The sequence below is a fragment of the Cryptomeria japonica genome, chromosome 3 (assembly GCF_030272615.1).
Source record: "Cryptomeria japonica chromosome 3, Sugi_1.0, whole genome shotgun sequence".
Taxonomy (NCBI): Eukaryota; Viridiplantae; Streptophyta; class Pinopsida; order Cupressales; family Cupressaceae; genus Cryptomeria; species Cryptomeria japonica.
The window spans coordinates 676,387,697-676,412,476 of NC_081407.1; the positions used below are offsets into that span (position 1 = coordinate 676,387,697).

At 33.0% G+C, this 24,780-nt stretch overlaps 2 non-coding genes across 2 annotated transcripts; both read right to left on the minus strand.

Moving 5' to 3' along the window:
* Positions 1-7,420: 7,420 nt before the first annotated feature.
* Positions 7,421-7,502, minus strand: TRNAS-UGA (transfer RNA serine (anticodon UGA)). Its single transcript has one exon. It is a non-coding gene; the product is annotated as a tRNA-Ser (tRNA).
* A 16,521-nt stretch (positions 7,503-24,023) lies between these two features.
* On the minus strand, positions 24,024-24,105 carry TRNAS-UGA (transfer RNA serine (anticodon UGA)). The gene has a single exon. It is a non-coding gene; the product is annotated as a tRNA-Ser (tRNA).
* Between the last annotated feature and the right edge of the window lie 675 nt (positions 24,106-24,780).

A 24,780-nucleotide genomic window follows, 5' to 3' on the forward strand; every position in this document is an offset into this window, starting at 1 on the left:
AATTGTATTACTCATGTATTCATGATGACATTGTATTAAGGATAGGATCATGTACCTTGTAAAAGTGAATCTATGTAATATGACATTGTAAGACTAGAAATTGTATGTAATAAATATGATACTCTTGGAAGTGACATGAGTTGTCCTATTGTATGTTTAAATAAGTCTGATGTATGATTCTTAGATGGAATGTGTATTTGATTAAATATCATGGATGTATGTAAATGTAATTGTATATGAAAGTAATTCTAATGTTATGCTTGAGATTCCTAGATCTAAGGTAGCCTTAATGGAAGTAATGATTTATTTATAGAATTAGTAACATGATGTTAGGAAGGATATGAGTTAGCTTGAAGATGATAGAATGGATGCATTATATGGTTTTGGGAACTTTTGGTATTGGTTCTTAAAATGAACCTATACTATAGGATGTTGCTTTTAAGTAGCAATGTTGAGATACCCTAGGGGAGAAATGATATGATATGTTATTCCACTTGCATAAATTATGTTATGATGTGTTATGTAATGTGGTAATTAAGAATACGATGTGATTTGTAATGATGCATTTAGTAGATGATGTGTATGATATGCATTAGATGGATGTTATAGACATATGTGTTGTATAGTAGATGCGCTTTAAAAAAAATTCTCTATTTGTAGTTAGATTAAGTGTATTTCTCTAGGGTATTTTGGCAGACATTACAAATGATATAAAGCTTGAATAAGGTGATCTTAGATTGTCAACTTTAATGTTGTCTCATTTTTCACCAAAGTCCCTATTATTGACTCTATTGATATAATTAAATTCAAAATATTTGATGAGATTGCCTCCTTAGTAGATCTTTGTCTTAGGTCTACTTTCTTATCCTTCAAAGGTCTACTTATTGATACAAAATTTGGTTCTAGATTCATTTAAATATACTTCCATGATTTTTCATAGATGTGAATGCTTTATTCTAGTTATATTTATTGGGTTGCTTGGTTCCATATGTTATATAATTTTAGTTTTGAAGGGTCTTGACAAAAACATAAACCTTATTAAAATATGCCACAATAAAGACTTGGCTATAAAACTCAAAGGATCTATTCTAAAGCTATCTAGGACAAATCATGGCAAGTTGTCCTAATCCACCAAGACCTCTCAAGTAATTTGAGAGTGTATTTCCCAACCAAACTCCTTGGTAGAATGTGATAATCTATTTTAATTATTATTGAATAAAACTATGCTGATATAATTTTGCATTGATATTTTAGATCATGCTACATGATCCCTCATCAAGAAATTATTGTGGACAATTTTAAGATTTAGCAAGAATAAATATATATGAGAGAGAAAAAAGTAGGGATAAGAAAATAGTTAATAGATAGAGGGTAAAAAATAAATCAAAATGAAAACATGAAGAGAAGAAATTCAAAAAATAATGTAGAAGCAATAAAAGATGAAATAAATAATAATAACAAATCAGTATATATAATAATGATATTATATACAACATCATATACATAGTAAATAAAATCATGTACATCATGATTTGGAATTCTCTCACTTGATCAATGTTTTTAAACTGCACAATTATGAGAATAAACACATTTTCCATGAGCATTTCATCAAGATAAATCACACTCTAAACCTTTATCTATGTTTTTTTAATCCCATTCTTGCTACTTATTACCACTCCCCTATATATTGAAGGCCTTTTCTAGAAAATCTATAAGATCTTGGTTAAAAAATGCAAATGCATATTCAAACTAATTCCCCCACTTTGCAATCATGTAGCTCCTCACTCAAATACCTCATTTACCTAAGGAATATATAATATTTTGTACTCTTGTGGCATTTTATATATTGAGGATATTGGGAACACTTTCAACACTAGAATCAAGAAGCATAATATTGACATTAAACATGATCATGTCACATAATTAGCTCTTGCAAAGAATATGCTTAAATCAAAAGACGCCATATTTTCATAGAATATAAATCCTTTAAGTTCATTTCAAATTTTCCTAGGGTGGTCAACTATTGTGCTCTAAAAATACCATTTTTTATGGGAATAGAAAAAAGTAAATCATGTATTTAGTCTCCCATGGCAAGTTAAACTCTACACAATTCCCATAAATATTTGATTATATCTCCATATACAACAGTAACCTAAAATTTTGGGATTGGGTACACCAAATAGTTTAATTATGTTTTCAATTTATTATTGATGAACTTATGAGTGGGTATATGTAGGAATATGGGGGACCAAAAAGTCTCCATGCCACTTTTTGGCCCCATCTAAGAGATAGCATGAGTGGACACCAACACACTCATATTTTTATTGACATAAAAAGAGAAAAAAAAGAGGTTGAGCTCTTCTTAAATTGACCTCTCATTTGCAAAATAATAAACCAAAACATTGTAGAAGAGTTCTCACATTCTCAAATCATCATATTACCACAAGTTCACTGCCGAATCATCACCAAAATACCACCATGACATTCTCTAGGTTGAGGAGGTCAATTTTCTTCATTTTTTACTATAGAAATTTAATTAAATAGCTATATTTTTTTTTGAATAAATTTAATTTAATTTTTTGGAATTCAAATCCCTTACTAGTTGATGAAAACCCTAGTGAAGAACAACTACAATCAACACCTTTGATAATTCCTTGACATTTTCTAGAGACACGGGAAAACATATTCACACAAATAGAAAACAAAAAGAAAGAGCTTGAGAGGATAATTGAATTGTTGAGGGATCCATAAAGAACAACCTCCTAGTAGTCTACCTTGGCCACTTCATTAGAAAATATCTTCTCATACATAGATTTAATAAGTAGCCAATTTAACACTTGAACCCATGAATAAATGCACCCATACATGATGCTTGTGGATAATTCTCTATCCATTTGTGCCACCACCAAGGGATAAAATATATATTTTTGGATCCGTGGTGGATGGTTTTTGATCCCCATTCATGCAATAACAATGAGGTGCTATAAATTTTTTTAGGAAACTCTATTGTAGGTTTCCCCTCAACAAGATCTTAAAATAAATTGATATATGCGAGTTCTAGAGTAGAGGTGGGGGCTTTGTATATGACAAATTGGGGGAAAAAATGCCTGAAACTAAGAACCAAGACCCCTTGGTAGGCTATACATTTAGCATGTTTTAATCCCTTCCATTCTGAATAAGGGTGTCGAAACCAAGACCCTACAATCAATTGGGTCACTCACTTAAACCCTTTTAAGGAACACTAGCCTCTAGCACATGGTTATGTGGATGAGTCTACTAGTTTTCTATGTTCACCTCACTTATGTTGACATTGTAGGTCATTTTGTGATTAAATGGTTTTGAGGATGATTGACATGCACAAGGCCAATAGCATTCAACATATCTATATATTGGATTAAGTTATAATTTAATAACATTGTTCCATTTTAACATGATGAAATCAGTTAATACTCCTTGTATTCATACCATAATGGAGCATAACCCATTGTCATTGTAGTAATATCTTTGATGCATTTGATAGAGGTATGAGCCATATTAATAAATTTTATATTCTATTTATTGTTTTATCCATCTATTACTGAAAAATTTGAATTGATTTTGAGTTTAATTAATTTATATTGATTCTTGCCTCAGGCCATCACAAATCTCCTTCATGAACCTTGCCTCTCATGGATGAAGAGAGGAAAATTTACTTTAGAAAGGTTATGAGGTCATGGTAAGTGATTATTTTATTATATGTCATCCTATAATTCAATTTTTATATACTAATGTGTATAATTATTTAGTATGAGGTGAAGCTCCAAAAAAATTTAGAGAAGAGTTCAATTTATATTGATTCTTGCCTCAGGCCATCACAAATCTCCTTCATGAACCTTGCCTCTCATGGATGAAGAGAGGAAAATTTACTTTAGAAAGGTTATGAGGTCATGGTAAGTGATTATTTTATTATATGTCATCCTATAATTCAATTTTTATATACTAATGTGTATAATTATTTAGTATGAGGTGAAGCTCCAAAAAAATTTAGAGAAGAGTTCAATTCAATGAGTTCAAAAGCAAGCATCATTATACGCTTGTGTATTCACTCGATAGTCAAATGTGGTTGTGATATTCTTCCTTCCCCTAGAAGTAATTGATTATATTAAGGCCCTTTGTTGTATTACTATATAATACTTTGTACATATATTTTGTATTATAGATATGGAACATTAGACATCTATATGGCTTTGTTGTAAGCCTATATATATTTTAATTCTGTTGACAAATAACATTGTATGCTGATACAAATTTTTGGTTAATACAATTATTTTGCCAATGTTGTCCATAATTTCTATAAAAGAATAATTATACAAGTGAAATGTAGATATTTTAATTTGATTAATTAAATTTAATTCCCAAATCTTTTGGTCTTTTGTCTTGTCTAGTGAGGTAGATGCTAGTCTAGGTCTTCGTTGATCACTTTGGCTTGGTCATATAGAGGCTTGATTGGATGACATGGTTTAGATGAATTTTTGTCATAATATATATTATGGAGTGAGTTCAAGGTTGATTGATTTACTTGTTTCTATTTTGAGATGGCCTTGACAAGATGAAAATGTGCTTGGTTCCTAGGAACATTTGGATTTGAAGAATTAAAAAGGATCACCACTTGCATTATAATCCACATCTAAGCCATTGTATGATTTCTTAGTTTTCTAAATTTACTTAAGGCCATAAAGCTTGTCATTCAAGGGGCGTAGATTAAGGAAAATTTGACTTTCAAATTTTGATAGCTTTCCTATGGTATTTTTTTAATACCATTAGTTACACTAGCAAACATTACAATTCATGAAAAACTTCACACATCTTATATCAAGGATCTTCTTTACCCATTATCCTTAAAATCTAGATCCATGAATATGCTATAGATCTTGATATTTTCCTATAGTTTTTCATACATGATGCTTCCATTCTTTATACTCTTATGCCATTCAATCTCTTGGATGAAGGTGTTTCCCCTATGGATGTGTTGTTCTATCATTCATAGCATTGATTATTTTTTATCCTTCTATCTTATGTGTACTAAATATTAATTTTCCATTCCTTCTTTGGCTAGTGATGTGGTTGTGCCTAAGCATGATGGCATATTACTTTTGAAAACATGTCTACTTGCTATGTTGATCATACTTCCAACTTCTCATGGTGCATCTACTATATTCCCTTCATGTGATGTTGACATAAGTAGTAATATTGTCCCTTCTTCACCTATTTTCCCCCTATTTGTACTTATCATTCTCATATTACATTCAGAATTCCAATGATAGTGATACACATATTCTAGCTTCACATGAGATTGTTAATCCTCATACATTATTTCACTCATGGTATATGTTTAGTGACATGAATATCTCAATAGTTTTTTATATTCTCTTGACATGGATAATGACTTTAGTTCATGATGATTTATTTATGATACTCATTCTTTAAAACACATGACATAGTTAGGTACAAGCACAAAGTTGTGTCACACTTTGAGCCATTTTATCAAAATAAGCGAATTTAAGAAGTTCTAACAAAATATCAATTTTGGTTGAACATATGATCTATCTAGATTCATTCTATCTAAGTTAGATATGTCCACAACATTTCCAATTAAAAGTGTTCACTAAATGCATTTGTTGCACCACTTTGAAGCCAACTTACTTATAAAAATAAAATAAGTTTAAAAACTTAGTTTTTCAACAACACCTACTAATATAAATAACATTTAAAAATGATTGTCAAGGTAAGGTATTAAAAAAATTGGATCAAGGGGATTGCTTTAATATTATAAATTGATTGAAATGTTTCTAAATTATCGAGTTGGATAATTGACCACCCTGTGAAGGATGTTATTGATCCTTTTAACTATTTTGAATAGGTGAAAATCTCTCATGTGTTCAGGGAGGTAAATGTGACTGCTGATGTGTTTGCCAACATTGACGTGTCAAGTGATAGATTAACTTGGTTGAAGGATCTTAACTCAATCCATTTTCACATTAAAAACTTACTCTCTAATGATTGTTTGCCTTAAAAAAGGCCTTTTGTCTTTTGCCCTCATGATTTGCTGAATTATAGGCATATGATTTATGGGTGGGTTTTCTCTCCATAATAGGAATGCTCTAGATAACCCTTAAAAGACTTGTAAGAAAGTGGCAAATTGTAGATTTAGAATCAACAACAGTGAGGTTAAGGTCCTTGATTGTGACTTGTGTATGCACTGGATGAAAAAGGGGTGGAGAGAGGCATAGAGTTGAGCCAGATAATTGTAGTTGGCTCTAAACTAATTCTAAGGTTTGGAAGCTTCTTAGTGATGGTGGGTTCATGAATTACCTGAAGAGGTTAGAAGGGAACGACCCTACAACTACTAGCATAATAGAACAATGTCCTATTATTGATTTTGGGTGGAAAATAAAAATTGATGAGGAGGTCATAACTGAAGTGATTGGTTTGCCATTGGAAGGTCGAAAGGTTTTCAAGGAACTAAAAGTGGGAGAGAAAGCTATGAAGATCTTCTTGAAAGGAGATGAAATGCATAGGAAAGATAACTATGCTACATTGGAGCAACCACTATTGATGAGTATCGCAAATACATGGAAAAGATCTAGCTTTAGAATGACATTTCAAGCAAGTCTATGTTGACCAACCATCAGTGGTAGATACAATCTCTATACTAATATGAACTACATCATGGTGTCCGTATATTTGATAGCACCCTTGTTAAGAAGCATTACTTTTTGACCGTTACATCATTGGTCATTTCTTGCCGGATAAAGCTATTGATCTAGTTGATGAGGCAGTTGCAAAGTGGAAAATAGAAATCACATCAAAGCTCTCTTCTTTGGAACGGTTTTAATCACACACATTAAGCTTATATTTCTAAGCTTTCAAGTGTTAAATACTTAGAGTTGATTGACATTTTCTTGGCTTAATATGTTGCTTAATGTGTGTTGTCACACTAAGAATACACCTCTAGACTTAAAAATGTTAAAACAATGAAGATTGACTAACATCCTCTAGACTTAATATATTTCTTAATGTGTACGATTTTTGAAACAACTCTCTTACTAATGATACAAATAAAGCCTTTAAAGATAGGTTGACCCATCTTAAAACAAAGCTCACTCTTCTCAAACAAAAATATAAAAAGCTATCAATAACAAACCATTGGTTCTGCTTCAAACTCTTTCAATTCCCTCAACACAGAAATGCAACACCCACTCTCAAAGAAAAAATTGTCGATTCCATCTTCATAGCCTCTTCGTAGCAAAGGAATGGACAATGCGCGAAAATTAATTCTTTTCGTTTCAAAACTTCATAGCCTCTTTGTAGCAAAGGAATGGACAATGCGCGAAAATTAATTCTTTTCGTTTCAAAATATCTGGCTAATTAAATAAGCAAACGTCGACAGCAGGGTTCGAACCTGCGCGGGCGAAGCCCAACAGATTTCAAGTCTGTCTCCTTAACCACTCGGACATATCGACAGTTGACGTACGATTCAAATTTTGGTGTATAATTTTATGTTATTTGAATATTTGTGCAATGCAGAGACCCTTTATTAAGGCTCATTAGCCCCGAACTCTAATTATATGTGTTGTTCATTCAGGTTAACATTAAAGTTTCTTTCTTATTTCGCCTGAAAACTGGAGTTTTTGAAGGGATCTGCGTGTTGAATCTAAGCACAAAAATACTGGGAGCTTTTTGAATTTGATGTGAGCATTTGTTTGCAATTTAAAGTAGATATCTGCATTTGGATGCTGTTTAAATCAGGCGTATGTATACATTGGTGTTCTGCCTGAAATTTGCGAGATAGTATTATAAGTTTTCGTGTGGCAAAAAATCCAATCTATGCTTCCTCACTTGTGTTTGTTCTTCTGGATTATTACTCTCAAATGCAATACAGAGAAGCAATGGTAGGCAGATTGGAAGTGCAGCATATGAAAATCTCAGGGTAGATGCCACAGAAGAACTAATGACCACCCTCCCGAAAAAGATAAAAGCATCTAAGCTGAAAAATTGTTGCTACCATTAAATTGCTCTTGCAAGGTTTTTGAGCCCTAAACATCATCAGAAAAAAAAATTAAAAAATTTCTCACTTGATTTCTAATTAGACAAATTATTGGTGTTCATTAAGTCGTGAGCATTGACTTGTGGAGCGGCCCGTAACTCAAGTTTAAAAAAAATTAAAAAATATTGTGATGGATTTTGCTTGTGGATTCTACTTATCGGTCCAAGTTGATGGTCTTATTGACATTTATGTTAAGCTTAAGTTCTGAAAGTGCCTAAAATAGGCCTTTTTCTCGAACGGGCAAAACTTCTGCAAATGGAGTCCATTTTCGACACACAAAATGCTGCCAGAAAGCTGCTTCGACAAACTATGCTGTGAACAAGGTATTTTCTGAAAATTGTCATTTTATGACAAATTTACTAGCTTGAAATTGCCCATTGTCTCTTTGGCCAGGTTAGTTTTTTGGGAATTGTAAAATCGGTTTGTGTTTGTTCTGGGGTGTATCTTGCATATTAGTCCTTTGTGTACCCTTGTACAACATGTCGAACCTAAGGATTGAATTGCTCACCCCACATAACTATCACACATGGAAGCTCAAGATGTTGTAATTGTTGCAATCTCGAGGTCTCTGGCAGCTATTGGATGCTGACCAATCCGAATTCACTAAGCCATTTGAGCATTTTGTTCATAGAAACAAAATGGATGAGTCGAAAGGACTCATCGGTCTTCATGTGTTAGATAATTTGTTGTTTTACATTGCTGAGTGTACAACACCTAAAGAAGTATGGGATAAGCTCGCTGAGTTGTATGGTAAGGTCAACCAATTTAGGATCTTGCAACTTGAAGCCAATCTCACTTCTCTTTCTCCAGATGCATTTCCATCTATTCAAGATTTCCTTGCACAATTCAAGTCAATTTTGTCTCTTTTGAAAGGTTGTGGTCATGCCAAACAAGATAAGGAGTGTATATTTATGATCTTGTCTAAGCTTAGAGGCCCTTTTCAAGTGTTTGCCTCTACCTTGTATTCTACTATGGATGCTATGGGAGAAACTCATAAATGCCTTCATTTGATGAGTTTTGTGAATCGATTAACTAGGGAGTAGGCCAAGTTAATTCAATTGGATGCCCTTCCTAAGTATCATGCTTTGATGGCTCAACCTCCCAATAGCAAAGGTAAGTATTAGAAGAAGTCTAAGACATATCTGTCTTCAAGGGGTGAGCCTCCCTCCAAGCGTAAGGCGAAAAATGATCAAAAGAAAACACCTCCTTTTCCTTCTCTTCCTTCTAACTTAGGAGGGTCATCCTCTAAGTCTAAGAAGAAAATATAGAATTATTCCTTTCATGGAAAACCTAGGCATAATGATCCACCATATCTTGCAAGGCTAGCAACTTTATAAGAAGCTATGAAGAAGCACAATATTGCCATGCCTATTTCTTCTTCCTTAGGAAAAGGACATGCCCTCTCTGCTAAGGCTTCATCTTCTACAAGTTCCTATTGGATTCTTGATTCTGGTGCTTCTCACCACATGACTAACAATGTAGATCTTTTTGATTCTCTTTCGGATAGTCCTACTTCACATATTGTTGTTGGGCACTCTTCTCAAATTCCTGTTTTGGGGACAGGCTCAGTTCAAATGCAGTATAGTAGCAATGATGATGTCCTTCTTGTTCTTGATATTTGTCAAAATTTCCTTTCCATCTACCAAATTTACAATCATGGTGATAGAAGGATTGTTGAGTTATCTCCTATAGAGGTGACTATTCGAGAGGTGCAAGATCCTAATAAGATCATTGCTACAGGCATAGTTGATCATGCATCACATTTGTATAGGTTTTATGGATTTGAGTCTTCATCAAGATTATCCCTTATTTATCATGCAAATTCTATGAGCAAGCTTTAGCATGAACAATTTGGGCACCTGAACTATAGATATCTTCAATAAATGAGCACATAAAGTTTGGTGATTGGTCTACCTCAGATCTCTTGTTTCGATGAAGCTTGTCCAGGTTGTGTCCTTGGAAAACATCATAGAGATCCCTTTCCTAAGGGTATGGCCACACGTGCTTCCACATCCCTTGAGTTGGCACATAGTGACCTTATGTCATTTCCCACTCCTTTATTTTCAAGGGCCAAGTATGTGCTCACCTTTATTGATGACTTCTCTAGGCGCACATGGGTGTACTTTTTGAAGTACAAGGATGAGGTTCTTTGACATTTCATGACCTTCCTTGCATTTGTGGAGAAGCAGTCAGGGCATTCACTTTTGAAGATTCACAAGATAATGGGGGATGGGGGGGGTATGTCAATCAAGCATTCCAAGAATTCTGTCGCATTTGAGGTATTCTTCATCAACACACAGTGCCATACACTCCTCAGTAGAATGGTGTGGCCGAGTGGAAGAGTATAACCTTATGGGAGATGGCCAATTGTATGATTCATTCTAGATCCATGGCTCCAACTTTTTGGACAGAGGCTATTAATTTTGCCAATTACATTCAAAATCGTATACCTCACAAGGCAGTTTAGAATATGACTTCCGAGCAAGCTTGGTCTCATGTCAAGCCCAAGGTTTTCTCCTTAAGAGTATTTGGCAGTGATGCATGGACATTCATTCTAGATGGTCAACACAAAGCAATGGAGAAGAAGAGTCAGCGGTTCATCTTTGTTGGCTATTGTGAAGCTGTGAAGGGTTATTGATTGTTTGATCCCATCACCCAAGAGGTACATTTTCATCGTGTTGTTCACTTTGATGAGACCTTCACTTCGATGAATTTACCATCACATACCTCTCCCTCCCTTCTTCCCAATTCTTTTTTAGATGATGTTTTGGTTCTAGAGGATGATGATGATGATGATGATGATGATGATGATGATGATGATGCTGATGCTCCTGATAATGTTGTTCCTGCTAATGGTATTGATCTCACTATTGACATTACTCCATCTTCTCCTTCTTGTCCACCTGCACCCAGCCGACCCTTATGGGCTCGTACAGTTGTTGAGGATGCCAGTTCTCTTGCAAGTGATTCCACAACTACTTGCCACACTCGTTCCTAAACTTCAAGTATCAGTCTTTTGAGTCATGCAGATTCTACTAATCCTTAGATTTTTTCTGATGCTTTTGGTATTCTAGAATGGGATAGTGTTATGGCTGAGGAGTATTCTTCTTTAATGAAGAATCATACTTGGGATTTGGTTGCTCTTCCTAAGGGAAGAAAGATGGTTCGGTGCAAATGGGTGTATCATACTGAATTTGCAGCTAATGGTTCTATTGATAAGTATAAGGCTTGTCTAGTGGCTAAGAGATTTTCTTAGGTTGAGGGTATTGACTATTCTACAACCTTTGCTCCTATAGCCAAGATGGACTCCATTCATCTTGTACTTTCTATTGTTGCATCTAAGGGTTGGTCAGTGTATTAGATGGATGTGAAGAGTGTTTTCCTGGATGGTGATCTTCGAGAGGAGATCCATATGGAGAATCCACCTGTATTTGTGCAGGACCCCTCACTTGTTTGTAGGCTTCAACGTTCATTTTATGGTCTCAAACAAGCTCCTAGAGCTTGGTATGAAAAGATGGACATTTTTGGCTTGCTTTTGGATTCACCAGATGTTGTGCTCTGATCCTCTAGTTTACATTCAAAGGCATCGGGGGATCTTCTCATTCTTGTTCTTTATGTGGATGACTTGATTCTCACAGAGATTTCTCTTGCCATGATTGAGGATACTCAGAAATATTTGATGGAGCATTTTGATATGACTAATCTTGGTTTGTTGCACTATTTTCTTGGTCTTTAAATTTGTTAGTCTTCTGACGGTATTTCTATTTTCTAGTAGAAGTATGCTCTTGATTTACTTCAAATATTTTGGATGGCTAATTGCAAATCCACCTCTACTCCTTTTGAGTCAGCTATTGTGTTGTCTACCAATTGCACGACTCCATTTGTTGATGCACCTCATATCGACAATTAGTTGGTAGCCTTTTGTACTTGACACATAGTCATCCTGATATTTTCTTTGTAGTTGGTCAAGTGCCTCTCGGTTCTCTCAAGATCCTCATGAGAGTCATTGGAAGGATACCAAGCGTATCTTGCAGTACATTCAGGGCACTGCACAGTTTGGCATTCACTACACATCTAGTGCTACTAAGATTGTGGGCTTCATTGACTCAGATTGGGTTGGTGATGTTGATGATCAAAAGTCTACCTCTGGATTTCTTTTTGGTCGTGGTTCTAGTCTAGTTGTTTGGTCGTGATAGAAGCAAACTGCTATTGCATTATCATCCACTGAGGCTGAGTATCGAGGGTCCGTCGTGGCTAGTCATGAGGTTCTTTGGCTTTCCTATTGACTATCCCGTTACTCTTTGGTGTGATAATCAGAGTGCCATACATATTTCTCGCAGCCCAGTGGAACATAAATGCACTAAGCATATTGAAATCCACATACATTTCATTCGATAACTCATTCAAGATGGTATACTTTCCTTGGAGTATTTGCCTATGGAGTAGCAAGTTGCAGACATCTTCAATAAACCTTTGGCATATCCTTGCTATCTTCAGTTGCAATCAATGTTAGGGGTAAAGGAAGTAGTCCTTGGGGGATCTTGAGGAGTATTCCTTCCTTTCTATTTGATTTTTAGCATTTCATTTCTCTCTTTTGGAGAGGAGTTTTCTCCCATAGGGTTTTTCTCCTTTTCTCTGGTTATGAGAGATCATTGCCTTATAGTTGTAAATGGGTACCCAATGAGGTGATGTTTCCAGGACCTATAATGTATCTCTTTCATATTTCTCCCTAAGTTGTACCTAAGGAGGGGTATTAGTGTACATGTTCATAGCGTGCAACCTCATTAACTAAACTTAGGTGAATATTTAATATTTTGCTTTCGGTAGCTGCTCTAGCCACTCCCACCGCTTCTAGCCACTATGTGTGGATCCCATATTGATATCGTGATCCCACATTTCCTTCTGGCTTTCATTATTATTCATGTTATAAATACAAGATATTGTAAGTGTAATATCATCTCTTATTCAGCAATGTAAATCATTTTGTTTGGTTTGTGAAGGTGCATTCATAGGTCAGGCTCCTAGCTTTTCTATCACTCTCCTCACATTCTCGTCATCTATTAAGCATTCATCATTCACGTTACTAACAATCTTGTAGAATATGACACAATTAATATCTATGAATTAAGTATGTTTCCAGTCATAAACCATCTGATAGATTAAGACAATAATAATGTGAAATGATTAATTTATTCAATTTTACATATAAATTAAGAGAAATATATGAAGAATGGAAGATAGATGAAAACTACATCAAGCAATCATATGGAAAATGAAATGTGAATTCAAATGTAACACAATAAAAAAAATCATCAAAAGATTTCAAAAAAGAATAAAGTAAATATAACAATAATGATGTGCGAAACATCTATTCAGAATTTTATTAGCTCTAAATATAAACCTTGGAATTACGAGCTAATATAAATACTATCAATGTTATCAAATTGTTATATTTCAACAAATACTATATTTAATGACAAACAAATCATCACAATAGTCATATAAGAATGAATGGTCATGTTCTAATGATATATCTTGTCAAAATATGCATGTTTATAAGATTGTATAGTACTTCTAAGTTTCTTGTTAGACATAAAGTGCATCTACTACTTCTCCTCTGTGCATGTCTTATAGTTTCATTTAGATGATAATCACTCAATACTATTATGATAAATTGCATTGCAAGAAAAGTTGACTAATGGGTAATTAAATTTGGAAAAGAGAAAAAAAGATATACCTTACAAATGCATTGTTGTAACCAAGGTTTTAACAAATGCACACAAAACAAAAATTAATATAAAATAAATATGTACTGTATACCACTTGAAGTGATATAGAGAATATAGGAAACATTGATTAAAAAAAACTCACAATAGAGTTTACTCAAAATGTACTATGGGACATCATTGTTGTTGCATGGAGGATGACTAGTCAAAAAACCATTCAACACCTATCCCAAAATTTAGAGATAAAGAGAATAGAGGAAACATTAAGAAAAAACTCACAATAGAGTTTCCTCAAAAAGTACTATGGGACATCATTGTTGTTGCCTGGACGATGGTAAAAAAACCATTCACCACCTATCCCAAAATTATTTTTTATCCATTAGTGATTGCACCAATGGATAGGGAACCTCATACAAATGTCATGTAAGGGGTGCATTAGGTTTTGCATTAGTGAAAAAAGCAAATAATTCAAATTTCAATATATTTTATATTTTACTTGTTGATAGGATAATTTGTTGGTATAAAATCGACTTTCTTCTTCCCTCTCATTTGACTAGGTGTTTATTTGGTCACTTACAAAATTTATGTTAGAGATGATAGATTTCAATGAAGTGCCAAGGGTAGAGCAATGGCAAATTTTTCCATTCAAATCTCTCAACTTTTCAATTATTGTTTTAAGTTTTTTCTTGTTGTTTTCTTTTTTCCCTAGTATGTTTTGTTTTGTCCTAGGAGGATATCTAGGCATTGTCAGAGGGGCTTGCTATGGTTGTTCTTCACTAGGATTTTCATGAATTGGTGAATGACGATTTTCATGAATTGGTTCAATTCTTGAAAATTAAATAAAATTGACTCAAAACCATTTCGATCTCGCTAATTTATTGAATTTTTATAAAGAAAAAAATAATAAAACTTACATCTTTGACCTTGAGGAGATTGTGGCAACATTTTGATGATGAATTGATAATAATTTGATAAATATTTGGTAACTTCACAATGCGAGCACACTCTCTATTGAACATTGTTTGTTTGTTTTTTGGTATGAGGTCAAGTTCAAATGAGCTAAACCTCTTGATTTTTTAATTTTTTTTTCATGTTTCTCATTATGCAAACACATTATGAAATTCTCTCAATATATATTTTATGTGACTAGAGAGTGGCATGACCACTTTTTGGATCCCCCATCTCTTTGTACTTACCAAATGATTTTTAAAGATAAAGTGAGCACCAAAGTAATGCTTCATGTGGGGATTCCAACACTATATTGGCCTTAACATTCTTTTTGGTAAGTTAGTAGAAGTCAATTATACATGCAACTTATGATTTGAAGTGTCAATCAACAGTTGTAGGTATATTTGACACTAAATGAATGCCATCTTACTGATTGTTTCATCCTTTGTTTCTTAACATTTCCTATGCCTTCATGCATATGTTTTTGCATGATAGTAGCATAGTCATAAAAGGGTATTTTTATGTATGTTTGAAATATCTGTAGTGAAAATTAGTGTACCTTTTCAAGATCAGTATTTGTACATAAGTTTGAATAATCAAATAATACATTGACATCTTTTTTGGAAATACCTTGTAAAGAACTACATGTTAAGGGGTTCAATTCTTGTGCTTTATCTCTAAAATGTGAAAGCCAATTAGCTCTATAAATTATCTTATATTTTAATTTTAATATTTTTCATTTGTAAAGTAATGTTGACCTTTAGATCCAAGTAAATTGTTTTTATCCAATTCTTTATTGATAGTAAACAATTTATTTGAAATATATTGATCATGAGAATAACTCTCCAAAATCTTAAATAAATTTATACATAGAAAATATTTTAAAAGTTCAAGATAAATTCACATATTAAGATTTTCATCCAATTACTTGATTGCACTTAAAAAACTATCCCTAAAATTGTTCAACACGCTAAAAACCATGCAATAAATGAAACATGAAAGAATAATATTTGATTAAAATAGGAGATGCAATATAGAGAACAATAATTGATCTCTTACTCATCTATGAATGCGGGAACATAAATCCTATAGTCAACATTTAAAGTAGAATCTTGTCAAATTTAGACATTAATTTGAAATGAATACAATATAGATCCAATTTATTAGCAAAATCTTTGATGTGCAATTGCAACAATGAGTCACATGGATTGCATTAATTGCAACAATGAGTCACATGGATTGCATTAATGAGTCACATGGATTGCATTAATGGGGTCACTTGTGTGCATGTTCCTTAGAAATGGCCAAGTTAAAATATTTGTCCATGGAAGCAGGAGAATCCATTGCATAGTTGCCAGGTGGCCATATATGTTGGGTTGAGGTTGCGGGCATTTTGAATTTGAAAATCACAATTATTTATCTGATCCTCAGCATTGTGGAATATCATTCTATAATTTCATCATCTGAAGTGGATTAATTTGCTCCGTGAAAAACGGATCGTCAGCCAAAATCAAGGTAGTCTCTACAACAGTCTAGTAATAATAATATCCTTAGTCCTATCTTCAAGCCTAGAATCTATGCTACAATTTTTTGTTTTGAAACTAGTAACGTTCAACAAGTTGTATGCAAACATTAGGTTTAGTCGTCTATAAGTTAGGGTTTGAACATCTCTCCATAAAGGTATGGTAGACCTTAGGTTAGATAATCGAATAAGAATATTAGTAGCAGCAACATAGTCATCTTCGCAAGTGATTGAATGCATTTTCTTGAGAACCCAGATTGATCTATCCAGAAAAGGGAAAAGTTAAAAAAATGTAATAGGTTTAAAATTGTCTTTTAAGTGAGCCCTTGGGGGTTGGTCAAGCCATTGGAAAATATTGATGATAATTGCAAGTTTGATTCTCGGAAAGACAAGTCAGGCAGACAGAGGTTATATTAATGCACATTGAGAATTTGTTTTGCAGGTCCTATTATATATATTGATTCCTTCATTTATTAATAATAGTAATTATCTTCAAATTTTATTTTGTAACTTACTTATAAAATTCTGAACAGTATCTGTCATCTTACATAAGATGGCCTCAAATATATATATATATTATTTTTCAATATTCTAATAAAATCTTAATTTATATTAATAGATAAACAAGCTTGAACTGCAAGAAAATATGATACAAGTCCATGAAAATACTGGTATTTTTCATGCTAACTTTTTTCAGTAAAAAAATGAAGAAAGATTCTTTTATAGTCCATCATGCTCCTTGCTGGAGGCACCAAAGTGTGCTACAAACGAGACATACATATCTTACCCTCTATGGACTGTGAACTTATGACCTCTCTTTCAAGAACACAAATTCTCCACCACTAGACTAACTATATTGCAACATGGTTTGTTCTTTAATTATTTAGGAAATAGATTGAATTTTCTTTTTCTTTAACTTAGACTTGAATAACTGTATAACACTCAATCAGACTCTAGAACAATTTTTATTTTAACTATCATAAATACATAGTTAAATTAGGACTCCAAAGATATATATATCTTTAGTCTTTAACTACCACTTAACCGGACCTGAAAATTATTTAATTGAAATTTATCCTCCAAAAGACTTTGCATCTAGGCCTGGAATTTGACAGGCTAAATGGCCGTTTTTTCACTTTTGAACCGTATTTGGCAGCTTAAAAAATTAGTAGAACATATGCATTAACATGCTATTTTTTTCTAAAACCCTATAGATGACACTTCAAATTATAAATAAACCGTAAAAAAATATAATAGGTAATATATATATTAGTTTAGAATGTTTATTATAAAAATAAAAATTATTTAGAATATTTTGAAATAGAAGGATTTAGAATATGGAAGGATGCAGTTGTTTCTAATTTTATAATATTTTAATATGATTTTTTAGAATAGTTCTATTTTTTCATTTGAATTTAGAAAGTTGTCATAATTGAAATGATAGAATATAATTTATAAAATATTTTAATATGAATTTTTACAATATATTCTATTTTTTTATATATGAATTTAGAAACTTAGTCAATTTAATTTTTTAAATATATTTAATAAGATTGTTATAGAAACTTGTCATAATATATATAATTTTAAAATTTAAATGTTTATTATTACTAAATTAGTAATTATTAATTGATTATCATTTAATGTTAATATATAATATATATTACTATATTAATTTAGAAACTTAATTAGTAAATTTAAGATTTTTGCATACATTACTAATTTATCATTATTTTCTCATTAAGATAATGATTTTCATTTCTTCTCAAGAAAGATGTGCATTGATTTTCATTGCTTCAATCTTCTACTTTTATATTTTTTGACAGTTAATATTTTTCTTAAAACGTCAAAAGAAAGACATTAAAATGACTAAACCGTCATCAAAAATTCATATGACAGATAGAGATGACCGTCAAATTCCAAGCATATTTGCATCCATTGTGATGCATGACAACAATAACTGCAGTTCATTGACACGCTGGGTAATGAGCTGCTCTGTCAACGACCGGAGAAACACTTCCTGTTCCACTCTAGTTCAGCGTTGCATGCAATTAAGGGAAACCTATTCAAAATATGGAAAACTACATGCATTCTAAATCTACACCATTTGAACAAAATTTGTAAATTTTCATGCCGCTCAAAGCAGATCTGTAAATGACAGAGACTAGAGAAATGCACCTTAACTCAACCATTGCTACATACACTTCCTTCGCGCTCCAGTTCAACATAACATGCAGATTCGGGTTGTAGAAAGCTATTCAAATTTTGGAAAATGACATGCATTATTAAAGTAGAGTTGTATGTTTTTGGCTACTTAAACAAGATCCGTAAATATTCATGCCATTCAAACCAGATCTGTAAATTTTTAGGGAGCTGTAAATAAAAATTGTGCAGCACATTATTTTTTCTGTGACGTTTATCAAATTTTCTTGTTGGAGTGGAAATAAAAGAGTTATCAAGTAAGATAAATTTGTACACGTTTGACTGAATTTCAAAGATTATTGTTGATAGTCTGCACTATAAATTTCATATCTTTTGATTTATTTTGAGCTATTCATTCACTCATACACATCAAAGCTGTAAAAAAGAAGCTATTCTTATTTAACAATAGTTTCAAAAACAATTGTTAATCAATTTATTTAACAATAGCACATTCAGAATCAACACATTCAAATACATGAATACTAGATTTATTTGAAAAATCTAAACAAGGAAAAATTATGGTGAAATCTAACTTACAATATGAATAATAATGTTTACAATGTTTTAGGCATGTAGCTAAGGAGTACCGACACTTGAAGGACTTTCAGAACTAAAGTGCAACAATTGTAGGAAAGATACAAAGAGGACTTGCACAACTAAAGAACATTTCTTCAGGACAAGATACAAACTACTTCCGAAGGACTTACTGTCAATCAACAACAAATGATATAGTTGAATTGAAATTGAGAAGGATTCTCCTAATCATGAAATCATCCTTGAACAATTGAATCAAATGACCAACATCATGGCAAACATCTCTGATAATCTTTGCGGACACAATACACTATCTTGTAGAATATATCACCTTCAAAGCTCTTCTCAAAGTGACTTTCGCATCAACACAAACTCAAATCTACTTGCAAATCATTGACATACACTTCTCACACAATTCACTTATCATTCACACTCAATTCATCCATCCACACATCTTAAATATGAGATACAACATTGAAAACCTATTTGAGGGTTGAGCAAAATCGAATAAGCAATATTACACAAATTAAGCCACCCAGACCTAAAATACTTAGACCGGTCCACTCCAGAAGAAAGAAGGAACCAAAACATACCACAATGCATTATTCCACCAATGATTGGACAATTTACATGTGCTAACACATACTCCAAAGGATGTTACAAAGCATAATGTGTAGATATAATCAACCAGACGGCCATATAACCATTTCCAATGCAAAATAGTCCATGCTAATCTCCACATGCCAAGTTGAGACCTAAATAAACATCTCAACACATCTTCCAACACATATCCAGACCAAAAGAATATGATTCACTAACCCGCAATGCAATTAGCAACATATCTAGAGGGCACCAAAAGCATTCTGAACCACCCTGAGTATAGGATGACACAACCAACACCAAAAGAATACTCGAATCAACATCCATCAAGATAACTAAGGTCTAACAAAGCATATCTGCACTAGCATCCATCCAGATAACCAAGTTTGACGTTGACAACAACAATGCAAGCTCGTGCTATCAACAATATCCCCCTTTGTCATTGATGGCAACACCAAAAATTGCAAAGCCAATGAAGGAAAAAAGAACCAAGATCCCTTGATAGGCTATACATTGAACATGTTGTAATTCCTCCCATCATGAATAAGGGTGTTGAGATCAAAACCCTACAATCCATTAGCTCATTCACATAATTTTTTTTAAAGAACATTAGGCCTCTAGCACATGGTTATGTGGACGAGTCTACAAGGTCTCTATGTTCACCTCACTTGTGTTGAAATTGCACGTCTCTTTGTGATTAAATGGGTTTGAGGATGAACAAGATGCACATGGCTAGTAGCATGACACATCTATGTATTGGATTAAATTATCTTGTCTAGTGAGCTGTTTAATGAAGCATTTAGCATTGATAGATAGATAAATTTAAACAAGGTCAAATCCAATTTATTATAATTAATTTTGAAATATAAGATTAACTAAATTACTAGATTTATTGTAATAAAATTTCAAAGTGAGAGTGTTCACCTTGCACCTGGTGGCCCTCTAGTACTTGATTACATGACAATGTGAAGTCCACAAAGTTGTAATTAGTAAAGCAATATTAAATATAGTACATGCAAATAGTATAGCCTTATATGAATGGTATTGTTAAATATAGAATAGATTAATGTTGGGCTATAGAAATCAACACCTATCAGTCAAAGTGACCACACATACTACGTTGAGGTATGCTTGGCTATTTTTAATGGCTAAATGTTTGTAAAAAATTCTAACTAAATTTTGGTTATTTAATAACATTGTTTCTTTTTTAGACGATGAAATTAGTTAATACTCCTTGTATTCATACCATAATGGAGCATGATGTTGTCATAATAGTAATATCTTTGATGCATTTAATAGAGGTATGAGCCACATTGCTAAATTTCATATTCTATTTATTGTTTTATATGTCTATTAGTGAAAATTTGAATTATATTCATATTTAGCTTAATTAATATATTGATTCTTGCCACAGGGATTCACAACTCTCCTCCATGAACCTCCCATCTCATGGATGGAGAGAGGAAAACACTACTGTAGAAAGCTTATGAGGTCACAATAAGTGATTATTTTATTGTATGTCATCATATGATTCAACTTTTATAATCTAATTTGTGTATATTTTTTTTGTATTAGGTGAATCTTTGAAAAACTTTTGAGAGGAGTTCAATTCACTGAGATCAAAAGAAACCATCATTGTATGTCTATCTATCCACTTGATAGTCAAAGGTGGTTGTGATATTCTTCCTTCACATAGAAGGAAGTGATTATATTAGGGTCCTTTGTTGTATTCCTATATAACATTTTTTTCATATATTTAAATTGTACTACAAATATGGAACATCAGACATCTATATGAATTTGTCGTAAGCCTATATATACTTCTTTTACATACATTTTAATTTCTATTGACAAATAACATTGTATGCCTATATGATTTTTGGTTAATACAATTTTTTTTCAACTTAGTTTAATTATGTTTTCAACTTATTATTGATGAACTTATAAGTGGGTATATGCAGGAAGATGGGGGACCAAAAAGTAGCCATGCCACTTTTTGGCGCCATTTAAGGGATAGCATGAGTGGACACCAACACACTCACATTTTATTGACATAAAAAGAAAAAAAAAGAGGTCGAGCTCTTCTTAAATTGACCTCTCATTTGCAAAATAATAGACTAAAACATTGTAGAAGAGTTCTCACATTCTCAAATCACCATATTACCACAAGTTCAATGCCGAATCATCACCAAAATACCACCATGACATTCTCGAGGTTGAGGAGGTTAATTTTATTCATTTTTTATTGTAGAAATTTAATTAAATAGCTAGATTTTTTTTTGAATAAATTTTATTTAATTTATTGGAATTCAAATCCCTTATTAGTTGAAGAAAACCCCCATTCACAAATTCATGAAAACCCTAGTGAAGAACAACTACAATCAACACCTTTGATAATTCCTTGACATTTTCTAGAGACACGGGAAAACATATTCACACAAATATAAAACAAAAAGAAAGAGCTTGAGAGGATAATTGAATCGTTGAGGGATCCATCAAGAACAACCTCTTAGTAGTCTACCCTAACCACTTCATTAGAATCTATCTTCTCGTACATAGATTTAATAAGTAGCCAAATTAACACTTGAACCTATGAATAAATGCACCCATACATGATGCTTGTGGATAATTCTCTATCCATTTGTGCCACCACAAGGGATAAAAAATATTTTTCTGGATTGGTGGTGGATGGTTTTTGATCCCCATTCATGCAATAACAATGAGGTACTATAATTTTTTTAGGAAACTCTATTGTAGGTTTTCCCTCAACAAGATCCCAAAATAATTCGGTATATGAGAGTTCTAGAGTAGAGGTGGGGGCTTTGTATATGACAAACTGGGGGAAAAAATGCTCGAAACTAAGAACCAAGACCCCTTGCTAGGCTATACATTTAGCATGTTTTAATCCCTTCCATTGTGAATACGGGTGTTGAAATCAAGGCCCTACAATCAATCGGGTCACTCACTTAAACCTTATTAAGGAACACTAGGCCTCTAGCACATGGTTATGTGGATGAGTCTACTAGTTTTCTATGTTCACCTCACTTATGCTGAAATTGTAGGTCTTTTTGTGATTAAATGGGTTTGAGGATGATCGACATGCACAAGGCCAATAGCATTCAACACATCTATATATTGGATTAAGTTATAATTTAATAACATTGTTCCATTTTAACATGATGAAATCAGTTAATACTCCTTGCATTCATTCTATAATGGAGCATGGTTGTCATTGTAGTAATATCTTTGATGCATTTGATAGAGGTATGAGCCATATTAGTAAATTTTATATTCTATTTATTGTTTTATCCATCTATTACTGAAAATTTGAATTGGTTTTGAGTTTAATTAATTTATATTGATTCTTGCTTCAGGCCATCACAAATCTCCTTCATGAACCTACGACTACTAGCATAATAGAACAATGTCTTATTATTGATTTTGGGTGGAAAATAAAAATTGATGAGGAGGTCATAACTAGAGTCATTGGTTTGCCATTGGAAGGTCGAAAGGTTTTCAAGGAAATAAAAGTGGGAGAGAAAGCTATGAAGATCTTCTTCAAAGGAGATGAAATGCATAGGAAAGATAGCTACGCTACATTGGAGCAACCACTCTTGATGAGTATCACAAATACATGGAAAAGATCCAGCTTTAGAATGACATTTCAAGCAAGTCTATGTTGACCAACCATTAGTGGTGGATACAATCTCTATACTCATATGAACTACATCATGGTGTCCGTATATCTGATAGCACCCTTGTTAAGGTAGCATTACTTTTTGACTATTACATCACTGGGCATTTCTTGCTGGATAAAGCTATTGATCCAGTTGATGGGGTAGTGGCAAAGTGGAAAATGGAAATCACATCAAAGCTCTCTACTTTGGAAAGGTTTAAATCACACACATTAAGCTTATATTTCGAAGCTTAAAAGTGTTAAATACTTAGAGTTGATTGACATTTTCTTGGCTTAATATGTTGCTTAATGTGTGTTGTCACACTAAGAATACATCTCTAGACTTAAAAGTGTTAAACACTCAGAGTTGACTAACATCCTCTAGACTTAATATATTTCTTAGTGTGTGCGATTTAAAGCTAACCCAATGCTTTAAATGAAATTGATTGAAACGACTCTCTGACTAACGATACAAACAAAGCCTTTGAAGCTAAGTTAACCCATCTTCAAACAAAGCAGTTAACCCATCTTCAAACAAAGCTCACTCTTCTGAAAGAAAAATAGAAAAAGCTATCAATGACAAAGCATTGGTTCTGCTTCAAACTCCTTCAATTCCCTCAACACAGAAATCCAACACCCACTCTCAAAGAAAAAATTGTTGATTCCACCTTCATAGCCTCTTTGTTAATTCTTTTCGTTTCAAAATATCTAGTTACTTAAATAAGCAAACGTCGACAGCAGGGTTCGAACCTGCGCGGGCGAAGCCCAACAGATTTCAAGTCTGTCTCCTTAACCACTCGGACATATCGACATTTCATATAAGATTACTGAAATGTGTTAAAATTGGTTTAATATATTTTAAGATATATGCAATGCAGAAACCCTTATGACTCTAATTATAAGAGTTGTTCATTCAGGTCAACATTAAAGTTTCTTTTGGGTACATTGCAGCGTAAACGCCAGCTAATTTTATCTGAAAACTGGATTTTTTACATCGAATATAGGTTTTTGAAGGGATCTGCGTGTTGAATCTAAGCGCAAAGCTACTTGGTGATCAACTAACTGGGAGCTTTTTGAATTTGATGTGAGCATTTGTTTGCAATTTAAAGTAGATGTCTGCATTTGGATGCTGTTTAAATCAGGCGTATGTATACATTGGTGTTCTGCTTGGATTTTGAAAAATAGTATTATAAGTTTCCGTGTGGTCAAAAATCTAATCTGTGCTTCCTCACTTGTGTTCGTTCTTCTGGTTTGTGCATCTGTGGGATTATTACTCTCAAATGCAATACATAGAAGCAATGGTATCACATAAACAAGGGCTGCGGTGATTTATTTGACAGATTGAACTGTTTGGTAGGCAGATTAGAAGTGCAGAATATGAAAATCTCAGGGTAACTAATGACCACCCTTCCAAAAGGAGAAAAGCATCTAAGCTAAAAAATTGTTGCTACCATTAAATTGCTCTTGCAAGGTTTTTGAGCCCTAA